The following is a 16687-nucleotide window of genomic DNA, read 5'->3' as shown; positions in this document are numbered from 1 at the left end:
TATGTCATTCAAGGCTTTGTTCAATGTATCCCAAACTTAATCTGAGCCTCATCTCCTACCTCCAAATGCCAGCTACACACTTCTCATTGCTCTCCAGGCATACCAGCACCTTTCGTGACTCTGTGCCTGTGCACGTACTTTTCCTGTGACTTGGATGCTTTCTTCCGTACCTGGAAGACTTCCGCTGTTTCTTCATTATTCCACTCCAATGTCATCTCCTATGTGAAGCCTTCCTTAACACTCCAGTGACACCATTCTCTGGATTCTCTCCTACGACTGGTTCGCCTTATTGATTTTGTTCTAATTTAACAAACAGTGCATGCCAGCCACTGTTCTAAGTACTTTAAAAATATTAATGCTGACATATATCATATAATCCTATATAGTCTCTGTGTTAAACACAGCTCTATATAATTATTATTATGGGACTTTGAAAATCTAAAATAAAAATTAACCATACTTTTGCTATTTGTTTCTGTCTCAGACTGATTTAGATTTTGCATTTATAACTACTTTTATATAGCAGCTCTTAAAAATTAACCACAGATGTCACACTAAATATACATATGTTGATGGAAATAAACTTAATCTATTTTGTATTAAAAAATATTAACTCGTTTAATCCTCAAAATGACCCCTATGAGATAAGTACTGTAAAAATACCACTCTTATTACATAAAGAAACAGGTAGAGAGTGTTAAAAATGACTTTTCTCCCTTATGGTAGGTATCCATGGATATAAAAAATGGCAGAGCTTAGATCCAAACCCAGACAGTCCAGCCCAGAGCCCACACTCTTTCCTACTCTGTCACTCTGCTGCAGTCACTGAAGTGGCATTGCCCACCCTGTGCTGGAAAAGATCTTCTGGTGGACACGCTAGTCTTCTCCCACTAGACTGTGCCCATCATGTTATTGTTTCATTCCTCCCCATGTCCTACAAGCCTGAGAGAGTGCTGAACAAATACATAATTTAGATGGTTTCATGAAGGGGGGTGATTCAGAAGAAACTAGGGATTTCTAGGTGTGAAATACAAACAGGTTTACTAAGCAATTAACTCAAGAACATGTTAAATTAGGTATAAGGGTTATAAGGCTTTAATAAGATAATGGCTGTGATGTGATTAGCATAGCGCTTGGCACATGGCAAGTGCATGTAAATGTTATTTCACACTACACTAATAATAACAACTCGCATTTAACAAGCAATTATCATGTGCCAAGCACTGCTCTAAGTGGTTTATTTAACTAATTTAATCCTCATGATAACACTATAAAGTCCCTTTTGCATTGGTCAGGGTCTAAGCAGTAAAACAGAAACCACTTGAAGTGTAAACAATAGTGGAAATTTAATAGAAGGAATTGGTGACAGGTGAGGGAAGGACTGAGCAACCAGAAGGGATGAAGAAGCATCTGGACATTAGCAGTAGCGGGAAGCTGAAGGGACAGAGGGAAGGGAAAGTGCTACAGAGCCCAGGGGCAGGGGTTGCTCAGTGGAAGCTGGAACCACAGTGGCCATCTCTGGGACAGGGGATTGAGGGACCTTCCAGCAGGAGCTGAAGCCACAGAAGTGATCCAGTCCCTGGAGGAGAAACTGTTTGAAGCAGAGACAGGGTGACTGAGCTTCCTGGGTTTTCCAGAACTGCAGGGTTCCCTGAAACATGGGACCTTCAGTGCTGAAAGAGAGTCCTGAACAAACTAGGACAAATTGTTCACCCTGGGATACAGAGAAGACAGAAGAAATTCCCTGACTTCTCCCTTCCTCTTTCCTCGCTGTCTCCAGCCATTACCTCCCACTGGCTGGACCTAGTGGGAAGTCATAAAACATCCTGTAGGGGTCATACCCCCTGCCATACAAAGCAAAGCAGGCAAAAAGCTAGGATTGGTCTTGAGGGTCAATAGGCCCACAACTGGTGATTAAACTTCATTACAGGTGAATAAACTTTGGTAAACAAAGGCAACAAACCATCTGCAGACTGGCTGTTTGAGTAGCCCTGATCTATGGGGTTGAGCTTTGGCAGCCAGGGACTAGTTTGAGTGGCACAGGGCCATTTTCACCCCAGAAGGCCTGTGATTATTTCATGATCATGTTCCTATAACTCTGGTCTCTACTGCAACACATTCCCCTTTACAAAGAAGGTGTCGCACAGTTCTGCAATAGGCTTAGCCTCATGCTGGACAGCCATCAGTACCAGAGCTGCTGGCACAGGGTTGGCATTGAGTTAGAGAGTTTATGCCAACATACATCAACTATGTAACTAAACATGCTGTTAAGTTTAGCTGATATTTTATTTTCATCGTAAGACTGTTTTGATGAAGCAAGCAGTGTATTGATTTACATTCTGGCACAAGCTCCTTATCTCATCATGGACCAGCAACGAACAGCTCTATGGCTCCCATCAGTCTTTGGGCCATAATTTCGTGGGTGTTATCTTTGGAGACGCAACGTATGTAAAAGTAGAGAAGATGAAGCACCAAATCAGGGCTTGATATCTATTTCTGTCACTAATTGTGTAGGCAAGTCACTCTACCCTCTCTTAGGTCACTTTTTTCTTCCATGAAATAAACCATCACAGGCTGCCCTACTGACCACACCAAATTACTGAAAGCCACATGGGCAGGTGAAGCATCTTACATGTCTGAGGGTCATTTCTTTTACTGTATGTATGGCTGAATCCATGATTGGTTGGCAGAGGGGATATTATATCCTAAATTTCCCAGAATATTTGGAGTGGGGAGTCACAGAACTATAGGACATAGCCATGCTCAATGACAGAAGGCATTGAGGAATAGAAATACCTCCCAGAAACCATGGTACAAAATAACCCAACTGCACCAATCTTGTGACAAACTGTATGACTGTGTGCGTGTGTGTGTCTGTGTGTCTGTGTGCATGTGTGTATATTTAGAGACAAGGGGGTAGGGTCAGGTACAGAAAATGGAGAGGATAGGAATGGAGAGACTGAGAGGTGGAGTGATGTGCCTGAGAGAGCCACCCAAGGGAAGGAGAAAGCAGATGAAATGAGCATTAGGGGAAAGTTTCAAAGATACTTGCAGAGAACTGCCTGTGTGGGTAGGCATAAAAAAAGTGGATGCCATGTGTAAGCTGCAATGAATTATACCAAAGTTCCAATGAAAGTGGCAAGAAGGCTATGCCTGCCGAGGATCACATCTTAGCCATGGCAGTGTTGGCAGCCAAGTTGGCATGCACTCTAAAAATGTGGGCAGGGCCACCTTGGCCTGGCTCATAGCCCTTACCTCAGTCAGGAGTGTGGCTGAGGGTCAGAGCCATTCATATGCACCCGTGTTCACTCTCAACAGCTGGGCCACCCCTTCAAGGGAAGCCTTGTATTCCTCTGGTCAGAGGCCAATCCTCCAGCTGCTATCCTGAGAAGGGACTTAGGCCATTAGTGAGGACAGAAGGAGACAAAGGGGACCCTCTTATGTCTCCAGATCCTGCAGCTCCCTAGCTGTTCTGATGGGCACAGATGTCTGCAGGCTCTGCAAACCTTGTCTGATAGCCAAGAAGGGCAGTGGGCCAGGTCAGGGAACTGGGACTCCAGCCAACGCTGTCTGCTCTGGACTATTGCCCAGTCTGAGTCCTTCCTGCCAGAATCCACACCAGGGGAATGTCCAGTGGCAGATCCAAGGATCCCAAGCTCCCAGGACCATGATGTCTTCGCAGAAAAAAAAATTGCTCCTGTTCTAAAAGGGCCCTGGTGTCTTATTCTAAGGCCACATGTTCGAAGCTGGAATCTAGAGGCTGCAGCTTAGAGAAGAGTGTGTTTGGGAAGTCTGTAGCCTTCCAGGGTGAGGACAATGCTTCAAACCTTGGAAGTTCTGGGGATGGACCCAGGTTTTCCTTGCTCTGATAGATCTGCTCCATTCAGTGAGATCACATGAAGCCCCCAAAGAGAACTCAGAATTCCTGGGGTTCAGGCCTCAAGCAGAACTTGAAAGCCCTTGCTCCTCCTCCTTTCATCACTTCTGGTTTTATATTGGTCCATTTACTTAATCTTTCTCCTCTTCTGTCTTCTTCAGCCCTTCCTATTTGATTCCTAGTGCTCAGGAATTCTGTAGGTTTACTAGTTCCCTAAACTTGTCTCATCCCTGCTGGCACTGTACTTGTTTCAGAATGCTGTCCCAGAAAATCCTCTCATTGGCTTGGATCTGACACTAGGCAGTTCTGGCGTTGCGGAGGAAAGCTCTTTCTGGGAAGCATGCTGAGACAGACATGGTTTCAGCTTCCTGCCTTCATAGAGGCACCAAAGGATGACTGTAAGGGTAGCGGCAACAGCATTATCCACTTGACGGGGTCATGGATAATACATTGACTTCTGTGTGTCATATGCTGGGACATGGCCAGCTGGAATCAATTGACTACAATGGAACAAGACTACCTAGGATTGACTATAGTAGGAAATTACTCATGTTTTCTTGGGGGAGTAAGTACGAAGGGAATAGGTTCAACTCTAAGTGTGAGAGCACTCTAATGGGCAGAGAGTGGGCATCAGGAAGAGCTGATGGCCAGCAGCAGGGCTCTAGCCTCTAGGCTGGGACCCAAGGGAAAATCTTAGAAACATGTTCCTAGCCCTCAAAGCCAGCAGCACTAAGCCAGGGTAGAGTGGTGAAGGGAGCATTGGCTTTGCTTAGAACATGATAGGCTTCTATTCAAATCAAAGCAATATCATTTAGGATCTGTGTAAAATTGGGCAATTATAAAACCTCTTTGAGTTTCTTCATCTGGTAAATGCAGATACTTCTATGTAATCTTACAGGGTGGATTTATGGGATTAAATAGACAAAGTCTATGAAAGTACTTAAGACAGTGACTGGCATTACTACTAAAATTTGAGTCTAATATAGGAATTGCTCTTGGAAGGAGGCAAAAGCAAAGCTATTACCATGGACTGTGTAGGAATGGATTTTCCTGAAGAGAACATATGAACTGAATAACAGGGCTACTTGAGGCTTCACAAACAGAAGTCAGGGGGCCTCTGGTAGAACTGGTAAACTTCTGTCCCGATGGGTCCTTGGGTGGGCAAGATCTCTGGGGGAGTAGGGGCGGGGCTGGGTGCAGGGCTGCTTCAAGATTAGTAGTCAGACCGAGATCAGTTGCCTGCTTTGGGGGCAGGATGTGTGTGTCTCCTGCCTAGACCTTGGGCTGGTAGGACTGCACCTGGATGGCAGGTGGGAGGGTCCAGTGCTGAATTACAGGGTCTTTTTAAGATCTTCAGTGAGACATAAGTTGGCAGGCCTGCCTCTAGGGGTTCAGATGGACGTGACTCCTGGTAGGTTCTTGGGAGGACAAGATTGCCCATGTCCTGTGGATGGATCCCTCAAAAGCACTTTTGTCCATGTATGCTGTCAAATTATTGTCATTGAGCAGGAAGATGAGCAGGGAACCTCCTGTTTTGCCATCTCGATACTTCTTCTCACCATTTTCTTTAAGACTACTGTCCTGTTATACCTCCATTCTCATTCTCCCTTATCTTCACTCTTTTTAACTTAGAAAGAAAATTGGAGCAATCGGGTAGAATTTCCTCAATGCTGTCTCCTTCTTCCCCATCACACGTAGTATTTATGGTCAGCTATACCATTCCTTTCTATCCCATGGAAAAAGTATGTCCTATTACTCCTGAAGGCTAATTTCTTCCCTTGTACCCCACATCCCTTCTCTGTTCCATGATATTATTTCTTCTCTATTGTTATTTTTAACTTTTTCCTGAATAACGTGTAAATATGTTTTAAGTTCTTTTCCATATTAAAAACAAATCACATATCCCTCTCAAGAATACCACTTTTCTTTCTCTCCTTTTTCTCTCCCTTATTGATAATACTTTTTGTTGATTTTAGTAAGGTTTTCTCTATCTATATCTATCTATCTATCTATCTATCTATCTATCTATCTATCTATCTATATCTATCTATCTATCTATCTATCTATCATCAATCATCTACTCTGCCCAAGGAGATACACACACACAGTTTATATATATACACACACACACACACACATATATATATATATGTGTGTATATATATATATACACACACATATATGTATAGTGCAGCATATATGTATATTCCTATATATAATCACATATATGATTGAGTCCCACTGCTTCACGGTAGTAACCTGCTCATTAAAGCACATGTTATTGGTTTTTATTTCTTCCTGCCTCACTTTTCCCAATTCATCACTTATGCTGCCTTCCAAATAAACCACCTACAACCTACTGGTCCTTGTTTCCAGGTCTGTTTTAGGCAGAACACAAACTAAAGGAGAGGCCAAGATTAAATGTGCACTTATATGGGCCAGGCATTGTGGTATTCCCTTTATATGCCTTACCACTGTTAGAAGAAGTGAGATTAAATGAGTTAAAACATATAAAATGCTTATAAGACCTAACACACAGTAGATGCTCAATAAATATTAGCTATATAGTATAGTATATTAGTCAGGGTCCACCCAGAGACAGGAAACACACTGGTTTTATTAACAGAGAAAATTTAGTATAAAGAATTGATAACTAAGCATAATAAAAGTAAAGGAAAACTCTAAAGCAGCGGTTCAAAACCTTTTTAGTACCAGAGAGCAGTGCTGCTCCTATGATAATCTAATGCCTGATGAACTGAGGTGGAGCTGAGGGTGTGATGCTAGCGCTGGGGAGTGACTGCAAACACAGATGAAGTTTTGCTTGCTCCCCCAGCTGCTATGTGGCCTGTTTCCTAACAAGCCATGGACTGGTACTGGTCTGTAGCCTGGGGATTGGGGACCCTTGCTCTAAAGTATCACAGAGATAGCAACTACAGGAAGCAGCAACTGTCCCTGGGAGAACAAAGAGAAGAAGCTGAAATTATTAAAACTTAAAAGCTTATAGTTGGGGCCCTGGAAACTGAAAATCAGACCTCTGAGATGAGGGCACTGCTCAGCTGGTACTACTGACTCTGAGTTTCATTGGGACTGGCCCAATAAAGTCGGGAGTCAGACCTCCAAGGAGTCTATAACTGGGGTTTCTGACAGGAATGTGACAAAGTTGGTTCTATAAGTGCTAAAAAATGAAAAACTGGATTAAGTTACCACTTCTGGTAGGAACGGCCACTGCTGGAATGAAGTAGTGTTGTTAGGGTGATATATGTAGGAACATGAAATTTATAGGAAGAATACAGTTTGGAGGAACAAGTCCCTTCTCCCTCCAGCCTTGTAGTCTTCCTCTAGTGTCTTCAATGGCAAAGCTTAACAAGAAACCAGCTGGCAGAAAAGAATTGTGTTTTGTGGGATCCCTGTCCAAGCATCATGAAGTGGACTATAGATGAATGGGTTTCCTCCTGAGTGACAAAAGACTAGTCACTGACACTCATGGTCTCCACAACAATCTTTTGAGGCAGGTACTACAGTTATCCTTGGGTTTATCTTCTACTAGATTTTATTTTTTAGAGCAGTTTTAGATCCACAGCAAAATTGAGTAGAAAGTATAGAGAGTTATATTCTTGGGTTTTGATGAGAAAACTTAGACTGTAAATTACTAGACCAAGATCACACAGCTGGTCAGTGGTAATGACAGGATTATAATCCAGGATCTCAGGTTCCATAGCCCATGGTTTTACTAATTTCTCATCTAATAAATATCTGCTTTCTCCCATCTTCTACGCTCATACATTCTTCAAATGTTATTAAAATATTCTACAATTCAGACTTTTTATGCACGTGGGTAAGACAACTCTAGCTCTCTGCGCTTTCTTTTTCCAAGTTAGTGACTGTTTTCTATACTTTAGGGTCAGAGAAAATGAGGTGTTTATTAAGAGAGCACTCAAAACCTCAAATGTCTCTAGGAACCTTAGTTTTCTTTTTGGCTCCATTGACAAACATGACAAGCTGATGATACTGTTAAAGAAAACCGTTTGCACCGAACTGGCATTTGCTTTAAGAAGATGGATCAATGGCTACTTGCAACATTTGGTAAAGAAGATAAATGTAAGTATATTCTGAAGGACCAGATGATTTTCTTTCTTGGGACAAGCCTCCTATGACAATCAGCTTGTTCTCTGTTGACACTATCTTCATCTAGATCCAATTTTTCTTTCTCATCAGGCCTAGTCATTATGCCAGGAGCACTGGGATTGAGTTTGAACGGTAGGTGTGGGGTCACCAGAAGGTCACTAATACCTCTCAGCAAGTTGGGGAGTTTTGAGACAAGTGATTGTCCAATTGTAAAGCCAACACCTGATAGCCTTCATGCTAGACGGTAGAGATCTCTACAAGGAAAACTGCAGCTGGAATCCTTCTCAGGGGCTGCCCTTCAACAGGAAGTCTGGTTTCACTCAGCACAGCAATGTTGACTCTGGGTCTGGACAACACACGTGTGACCACATTTTAGAGACAACAGTTATCATCATTGTCTAAAGTTGTGATATTTCATGGTGCAGGAGTTCTTCCTTTCCTCCTAACAGGTTGCCCACGTCTCCAAATAGGGGATTTCCGATGTGACAATTTGGATAGTCTTGAGCTTGGTATGACATAGCCTTTGCTCTGGGGGTCTGCTTTGTAGGTGGAGAGCCTGGATGGCACAATTCAAGCTATTCAGAGTTACTCAGTGATATGTGACTGATGTCCTGAGCTTCCTAACTAGGATGAGGATTTGATGAAATTTATGAAGAGGGCAATATTTTCCTATCATGGTAATCAGCAGCTTGGGTCATCCTGACGTTCTCAAGCAGTGGTCATTAGTCAACTACAGGCATTTCATGGCAATGGCTCTCATCTTTATCAGCCCACTATTGGTGCAATGTAGATGTGAACAATCCCTATCATCTGCCAATATGAGGACAATACCAGATCCCAGTACCTTCTATTCCTTCTCAATATTCTCCCAAATTCTCTCTTATTCAGTTACTCAGGATTTAATCTTTCATATTCTTGCTTATAGAAAAAAACCCACTGGATGAAAACTTTTCTGGAACACCGCAAGATTTCCGATATATTAACATGGCCTAGTACATCACAGAACCTAGTACAGGTAGACAAGTGTTACAGTTTGAATCCCAGGAAACCAAAATGAGAAGGAACATCCTATTCATGAAAGCCAGGAACAGAATAAAAGATGACTGCAAACCTCAGCCATTAGAGAGCATCATGAACCAGGATCTATGAAGAACTTGGACAGAACAGAGGCTAAGAGGGGAATAAAGTGAGGAGAACTGGGTAGTGATAGATAAGCGATTAGAAGTGCTTGAATTTATGTGCTATTGTCTGGACATGGCATGGATGTGGGGGGATGGCTTAAAGGTATGGAGTCAGAGCAGATAGCAATAACAATGTAGGACTGAGGAGTTTCCATCAATATGGCCCACAGGGTTCTTCTGGGTAATCCACATTCTGCTCAATGGTCAGTTGGGGTTTGAAAATATGACACAGACCAGCCTCTACTTTGTATCATGAATGAATTTACTGACAACATTGATATGTCTTCTGAAATAGGGATATTCTTTTCACTAATTTTGGTAAATGTTTAAAGGTGGAAGCAGGTAGAACAGGTGTTCCATAGTGGCTTTGGTTGCACCGAGGTCCTCTGTGTATTGTGGAGATCATGTGCGGAAACTCAGGAAAATTTTCATCTGTATTACCAATTTCCTCAACTAACTCCAAGCACATCAACCTTGAAAGGTTCGTCATCCCTCCAAAAGTCTAATATGTTTGTTCTAGTTTTGTTTTCTGGTGACATTCTGTTTTAATGTTTCTAAAATGCAATATATCATCATTTCAATGTTAAATATAGTCCTTCAGAAGCTAACTCTTGTAATCGCATACTTTCTAGCATAAGCCCTTACCATATAGTGAGTACATTCTCATGTGCTTATTGGCCATTCCTATCTATATCTTCTTTTATAAAATGTCTTTTCAAATCTTTTGTCATTTTGGGGGGTTACTAATATATTTGTTATTGATTTTATTGACCTCTTTATATATTCTATACATAAGTCTTCATATATATACATATATATTACATTATATTGTGCAAATATTTTCTTTCTCTCTATAGCTTGACTATTTAGCATCTTAGCTATGTCTTTTCAAAGTAATTGTTTTAATTTTGATGAATTCTAATTTATCAACTTTTGTAATGGCTTAGGCTTTCTGTGTCCTTATTTTGTTTACTCTAAGGTAATGAAGATATTGTAAAACTTCTAAAAATTTATAATGTTAGCTTCTAAGTTTAAACCTTTAATAAATTTCAAATTATTTTTTGTATGGTGTAAGTTAGAGATTAAGGTGTAGTTTTCTATATAGATACCCAATTTTTCCACCGTGACTGTTGAATCAGAGAGTATGAATCATCCAAATTTTTTTTTCTAGATCAAATTTGTTTTAGCTATTCTAAAACTTATATGGAAATGCAAACACTGCTCTTCATTTTGAATTAATTTAGCTATTCTAGATCCATTGAATTTCCACATACATTTTAAAATTAGATTGTCTATGACTATAAACTCTAGCTCCAATTTGGAGTGGGATAGTGTTGAAATCATAGCTCGATTTGGGAGAAAACCAATATCTTTATAATATGAGGTTTTCCAATTCATGCCTAATGAAGACGATCTCTCTGGATGTATTTCTGGGGAATGAGAGGCAGCAAGATAAGGAGGACATGCTAGACCAGGAGTTGTTAATCTGAAGTTCATGGACTCCTATAACTGAACCCAATTAGGTGGCATGGAAAATTCTGGACATATATAGAGGGGTGTACTTTTCTTAGGTGAGGGTGCATAGTTTACATTAGATTCTCAAAGGGATCCATCGATGATCCAAAACCAGATTAATGAAAAGAAGACCATCTGTTGTAATGAAGGCACACTGAGAAATCCAATACAAGACTGTCTTGAGATAACTCAACCTCCATATTTCCATAGATTATAGACAGTTTCATAGGTTTTGATATTCCTTGGCTCAAGCATAGCCACCACCTGCTTTACCATGAGATACAGACGACAACAAATCTGAAATTCTGTACTAAAACAACACCAAAAGAGTGGTCAGGTAAAGAGAACTTTAGGATTTGGAGTTGGCCTCCAGGAACCCAGGATTAAGCCTTAAGTCTTTCCTCTCCTCTACCAACCTCTGAGGATAGTACTCTGGGTAAGGAGAGAATTTACCCTGAAGCAGGAAAGATCCAAAGGCTGTGAGCTTTGGCTGGGTTACAGTGGCTGAATGTTGGCAGAGTAAGACATTAGGTAGTGTCACTGAAATACTCTCAAGCCAGCCCTTGGCAACTTGTCCAAAATTCCTCAACAGAAGGCTCAGTCAACTAAAGGAGCCACAACACCCTTTAAGAAGCTATTAAAGAGCTATGGACTTTGGCAGGGAGAGAACTCGCCCACACGTTGGCAGGAGCAATAGTGATGGGAGAAAAGCCCTGCAAAGTCTAAAGAGCAGAGGTACAGAAGTGGGAGCTGCTAGTCAAAGCCAGCAAGAGGCTGATAGAAGAGTGACTTTGGTGCTAGCTGCAAGGTAATGCCCACTGTTTCAAGAAAAGGGTACAGATTGGAGAGTTTTGGGCCTCTGTAACTCTTCCAGCATGTGAAGACTCAGAGCCCCACCCCCACCTCCCAACTCAATGAAATGCCCCAGTTGAGGAGGCATCAGTGGGAGCAGACAACCCTGCAGGAAGGAGTATTTTATCACTGACATTGTTTGGAATGGCTAGCACATGATGAACATGAAAAGCAGACCGACTTCTAGTCAGTTTTATTATTGTTTTTGAATTCTCTACAGGCAATGTATCCCTCCCCTACTTATTGCCTGCACCTGGGGTAGACCTCTCTCACCACCCCTCCCCTCTTGGTACGCCATTGCCCCAATCACTAAGGCCTGAACAATAATGGGAATGAAATTAACCTCCTACTCTTGACAAACTACAAAATAACTCTGACTGTCCTGGAGGGAAGATCTATCCATTTGTAGTTCCTCCCACATAGGTCCCAGGAGGCAATTGGGCAAAAGCTGAACATGCTAGGTCAAGCCCTGGCTAGAGAGATAGCAGCCAGCATCCCACAGAAAGGGAGAACTTTCCACTTCGCTCTTGTAGCTCACTTCAAATACAAAGGGCATTGATCCATGTGGACCGCAGAAAACACATACAGGTACAATTCCAATTATCTCACCATTTCTTTTTGGTCCAAAATTCAGCTTTCTTCTCACCCTAATAAAGATCTCATGTAGAAGTTTCTTCTAACACGTGGGAAGAATACCTATCTACCTTATTTGCATTTTCTTCTATTAAAGCTGTATCCCCTCCTGTTTTTACACTACTCTCTTCTAGCCTCACCTTGGAAATATAAGTTTCCATTGGACGCTGTCTCTTTTTGACTCATACACCAGAAACTTAGAAATCTGTTTTTTTTTTCATTCTAGAAGAATATTTTGGCAGGATGGGGGAAGGAGAAACTCATTAGCTTGTCAATCAAATGTGTATTTGCAAACACTTGGTTCGCATCAAACAATACAGACTTGGATGGAAAACAAATGTATTGTGCTCATTAAATTATTTTTATAAAAAGAAATGATAGAGAAAACAAATGCATTCATGTGTGTTAAACTATTATTTTTATATGCGTTATTTTTTTAAATCCTTTATCTTCACATTTATAAAAATAATGCATTATTTCTTTCCATGTCTATGTTGATTCCCTAGTGTTTGATTTCTGTTACACCAAAAAGAAGATAAATACAATGTGTGTCATTAAAGTAATTCAATGCAAATTGGGCATAACACAAAATTACATTATTAACAGCTGTTAAATGACTATAAAATGTAATTAGACACACTCAATTCACTCCTCATGAACTGGACCTGATTTCTAAAATATCAATTTAGAACTTTGATTATTCATGACTAAAGCGAACATTTTTAGATTCTAGGTTTAAATTTCTGGTAATGGACGTGTTCCCCTAAGACCTTTACTAGGATTTCTAAGAGGAGGAGGAAACAGTTGTGTTTAAGGGCAGAAGGAGGGGGTTGTGAGTTATCATGGGGGTGCCGGCTGGGTTCCCACTGAATCCCTGCCAGCTGCAGAGAGGCAGGAGTGCCCTGGTTAAATTTTAACTCTGCTGACAAAGAAGCAACAAAGCCTAGCACAGATAATTCTACTATAGATGTTTATGATCATTGCTCTTCTTGACTACCTCACTTTCTTGGCTGCTTTTTTGACATATAGCATTAATCTGCTTAATAAAAAATAGAAATTAAAAAAGAATAAAACTAGCAAAAAATATATGGGATATTCATATCTATTCTTTGCTCATCTAAGGCAGGATGGAACCAGGATGACAAAATGCCCAGTAAGGGCTTTGGGATCTGCAAGGGGAACACAATTTCTTCTCATTCAAAACTCTTTAGCCTAGTTACTCTGGCCCTTTGCATTCTGCCTCAACCTATCTCCTCGGTCTGATTTCCAGCTTATCCCCTCCTGGCCAGGGGCACCTGCTATTTACCCAAACTTTCCTTGGCAAAATTACTTTCCTCTTTCATAGTTCGCTCTTTCCTTAAAGGTACAGTTACACATGCACCCTACCTCCATCGCTAGAGCTTTGACTAAATTCCCAATGAGAGGTCCTCTTTTCCTCCTCAAATTCCCTGTAGTACTCAGTCTGAGCCTCTTTTGTTATAGTAATTACACTGTGTTTTCCAAAGAGAGGTGGGTATTGCTCAATGGTTAAGCACAATACAAGTATCCGGAGCCAGACAAAACTGGGTTTCAATCCTGGTGCTTCCAGCTTCTGGTGGTGTGATTATTATGGGAAAGTTACATCACTTTTCTGAGCCTCAATCTCAGCATTTATAAAATTGACACAATAATAGTATAATTTCCTTATCCACAAATCCTGAGGCCATGAGAGTTTTGGAATTCAGAAAATTTGGGATTTTAAAAAGTATAGTACAATACACTCTCAGGGACCCAGGATAAGGATTGTAAGTAAGCACTTTGGCATTTCTACAGTGGAAAAAAAAGAATAATTACATAAAGTGGGATAAAATGATAAATAGCCTCATGTCAGTCCATGAAAAAGTTAAGGTCAGCTTTTGCTTCCAAATTAGTTATGGAAAAACAATATGAATCAACTCCGGGTTTTTTAAGCTTTGTATTTTAGAATTGCAGATAAAGGATTGTGGACGTGCAAGGATTAAACAAAATATGTATAACACTTAACATAGTGGCTGCACACTAAATAATTAAAGAAAATAAGTTATTGTTATAATGGTCACTTTGTAGATACTAAGTAAATGATGTTTAACTTAATGAAAGACATCATCTAATTGCTCTGACTATGACATCCAGTCACATAAATAAATATAAAACCTTATAAATGGCTAAGTATTCTAAAGATTAGACCTGAATTCTTCCAAATAAATTTTACAGTCTGGGCCACCAAGAAGCAAAATAGATCAAAATGAAGTCACGTGGATTTTCTATAGGGAAAGCTAGATTACTTCATTTGTCATGACAATCAAAAAACATGACCAGCTTTCTGACAGGGTAGGAAAAGAATGCCGTTGGGATGAAGACCACTACCCACAACCTGGCAGGAGCGAAAGCAAGGGCAAGACAGAGGCATTTGACCCAGGGGTCATGTGAAGCCGAACTGGGAACTGAGGAAAAGCAGCTGACTCCTGGGTGGGATGAGTACTTTGGTGGCACGAGTTGGTGGTCTGAGGGCAGTCACCCTCCAAATGCAGCCAGCACAATCAAGACTAATTGGTCTTTGTCGGCAGCCTCAATGCAGGCCCCAATGTGAATAGATAGATGTCCTTTTAGGCGGACACCCATAAGAGTATTCAGCACTTGTGAGTAATTTGGCCAAGCCTAACTTGAAGCAATAAAACCTTTAGAGCCCTTCCAGTATCTTCTTTCTACAAGGAAGAAAGATCCTGAAGGCAGGTTAGAAGAGCTTGTTTTCCCTCAGCAGGGGTAAAAGCCTCAATGGACAGCTTTTGGGATAGTCATACAGATGAAGGGAGAAGAGATCACTAAGGGGAAAAATGAGCTGTTTTCTAAACTGGCTGAGATATGGTTTATTGAATGGCAGGTCACTTCTCTTTGGATGATCAGCTGTTTGTCATATGTGACTAGAGATCTCTGGGAATGTGAAAGGAATCAACAGGAATTCTGGCCCAAGGGAAATATTTTCCAGTATAAATTCATTAATTAACTCCTCTAAAGTCTACTTTTGTCTTTTAACCTCAAGGCCACTCCTGAGTTCAAGATGGTACCAAAACGTGAACCTAAAGAGGCCACAGGGCCTACTAAGAGCTAGCTAGTGTAGGGTCTTTGCTCCTGCAATAGTCCCCACAAAGGCAGTCATAGTCAAAGATGCTTTTGTTAGTACATGAGGCAGGTTGGATTCATTCCGAAATGATGGCCTTATATCTAAGATATGCCTGGAAAGTCATGAGCCTGGATGCTACTGTTGCAGGTTCAGCAACTGTATGCGAACCTAGTCAGCCCATGGGTTCTAGTCAATTATCTTAGTGATGCTGCCACTGTCAAAAACATTTTCAAAACACCTTCCGGGGGACTGCCTCCTGAGTTTGCACTATATTCTTAAGAATCTCTGCAGTGATGACAAAACTCCATATTTGGAGGGTGAATTTGATGCTCACATAGAAGCTATGTTACCCAATGACAATAACTAAGTAGGTAGCTCAGGAACTACTGTTAAAGAATAATGAATAAGTAATGCTTTCCTTTAGTAGATAACCCAGAAGGGAAAGTAATGAACTTTTATTCAGCTCCCACCATGTGCCAGGTATCTTTATATGACCTTTATCTCATTTTATTTTTAAAATAACCACCTTGAGGCAGATATCATCACTCTTATGTAGAAAACGGGGCTCAGGAAAGTCAAGTAACTTCTGCAAAGTCACACAGCTTATTAGTAGGAGAGCTGAGATTGACATCCTTTTCTTCTATTTGTCTGCAAAGCCAATGAATGCTCTTTCCATTATAGCACATTGTCTTCTTTGAAAGTCATAAAACAGGGGGAAAAAAGAGTAAGGCTTCTAACCTTGATACACTCACAAAACTGATTATTTTCACACCAAACAAAGGAAGCTGTATACACTCATAAAAGGTTTATTTTGATATAGAAGAGTTCCAGGAATGTTAGGAATAATGTTAGGATATTTGTAAATCAAATGGGAGAAAAATATTTGCAAAAGATACTTCTGATAAGGGGCTAATATCAGAAATATATAAAGAACTCATACAACTCAATAACAAAAAAACCCAAACAATTCAATTAAAAAATGGGCAGAGAATCTGAGAGACAATTTTCCAAGGAAGATATACATATGACTGATGAACATAGGAAAAGATGTTTAACATAACTAAGCACCAGGGAAATGCAAATGAAAACCACAGTGAGCTATCACCTCACACCTGTAAGAATGGCTATTATCAAAACAAAAACAATAAATTATATGTGTTGGAGAGAATGTGGAGAAAAGGGAACCTTCATACACTGTTGGTGGGAATATAAATTAGTGTAGCCACTATGAAAAACAGCATGGAGGTTCTTCAAAAAAGTAAGAATAGAACTACCATATGATCCAGCAATACTTTTTATGGATATTTACCTGAAAAATATAAAAACACTTATTTGAAAAAATGTGTGCTTCCCTACATTTATTGT

Source organism: Rousettus aegyptiacus, unplaced genomic scaffold, assembly GCF_014176215.1.
Source record: "Rousettus aegyptiacus isolate mRouAeg1 unplaced genomic scaffold, mRouAeg1.p scaffold_m13_p_9, whole genome shotgun sequence".
Taxonomy (NCBI): domain Eukaryota; kingdom Metazoa; phylum Chordata; class Mammalia; order Chiroptera; family Pteropodidae; genus Rousettus; species Rousettus aegyptiacus.
This window is presented reverse-complemented; position numbering follows the sequence as displayed.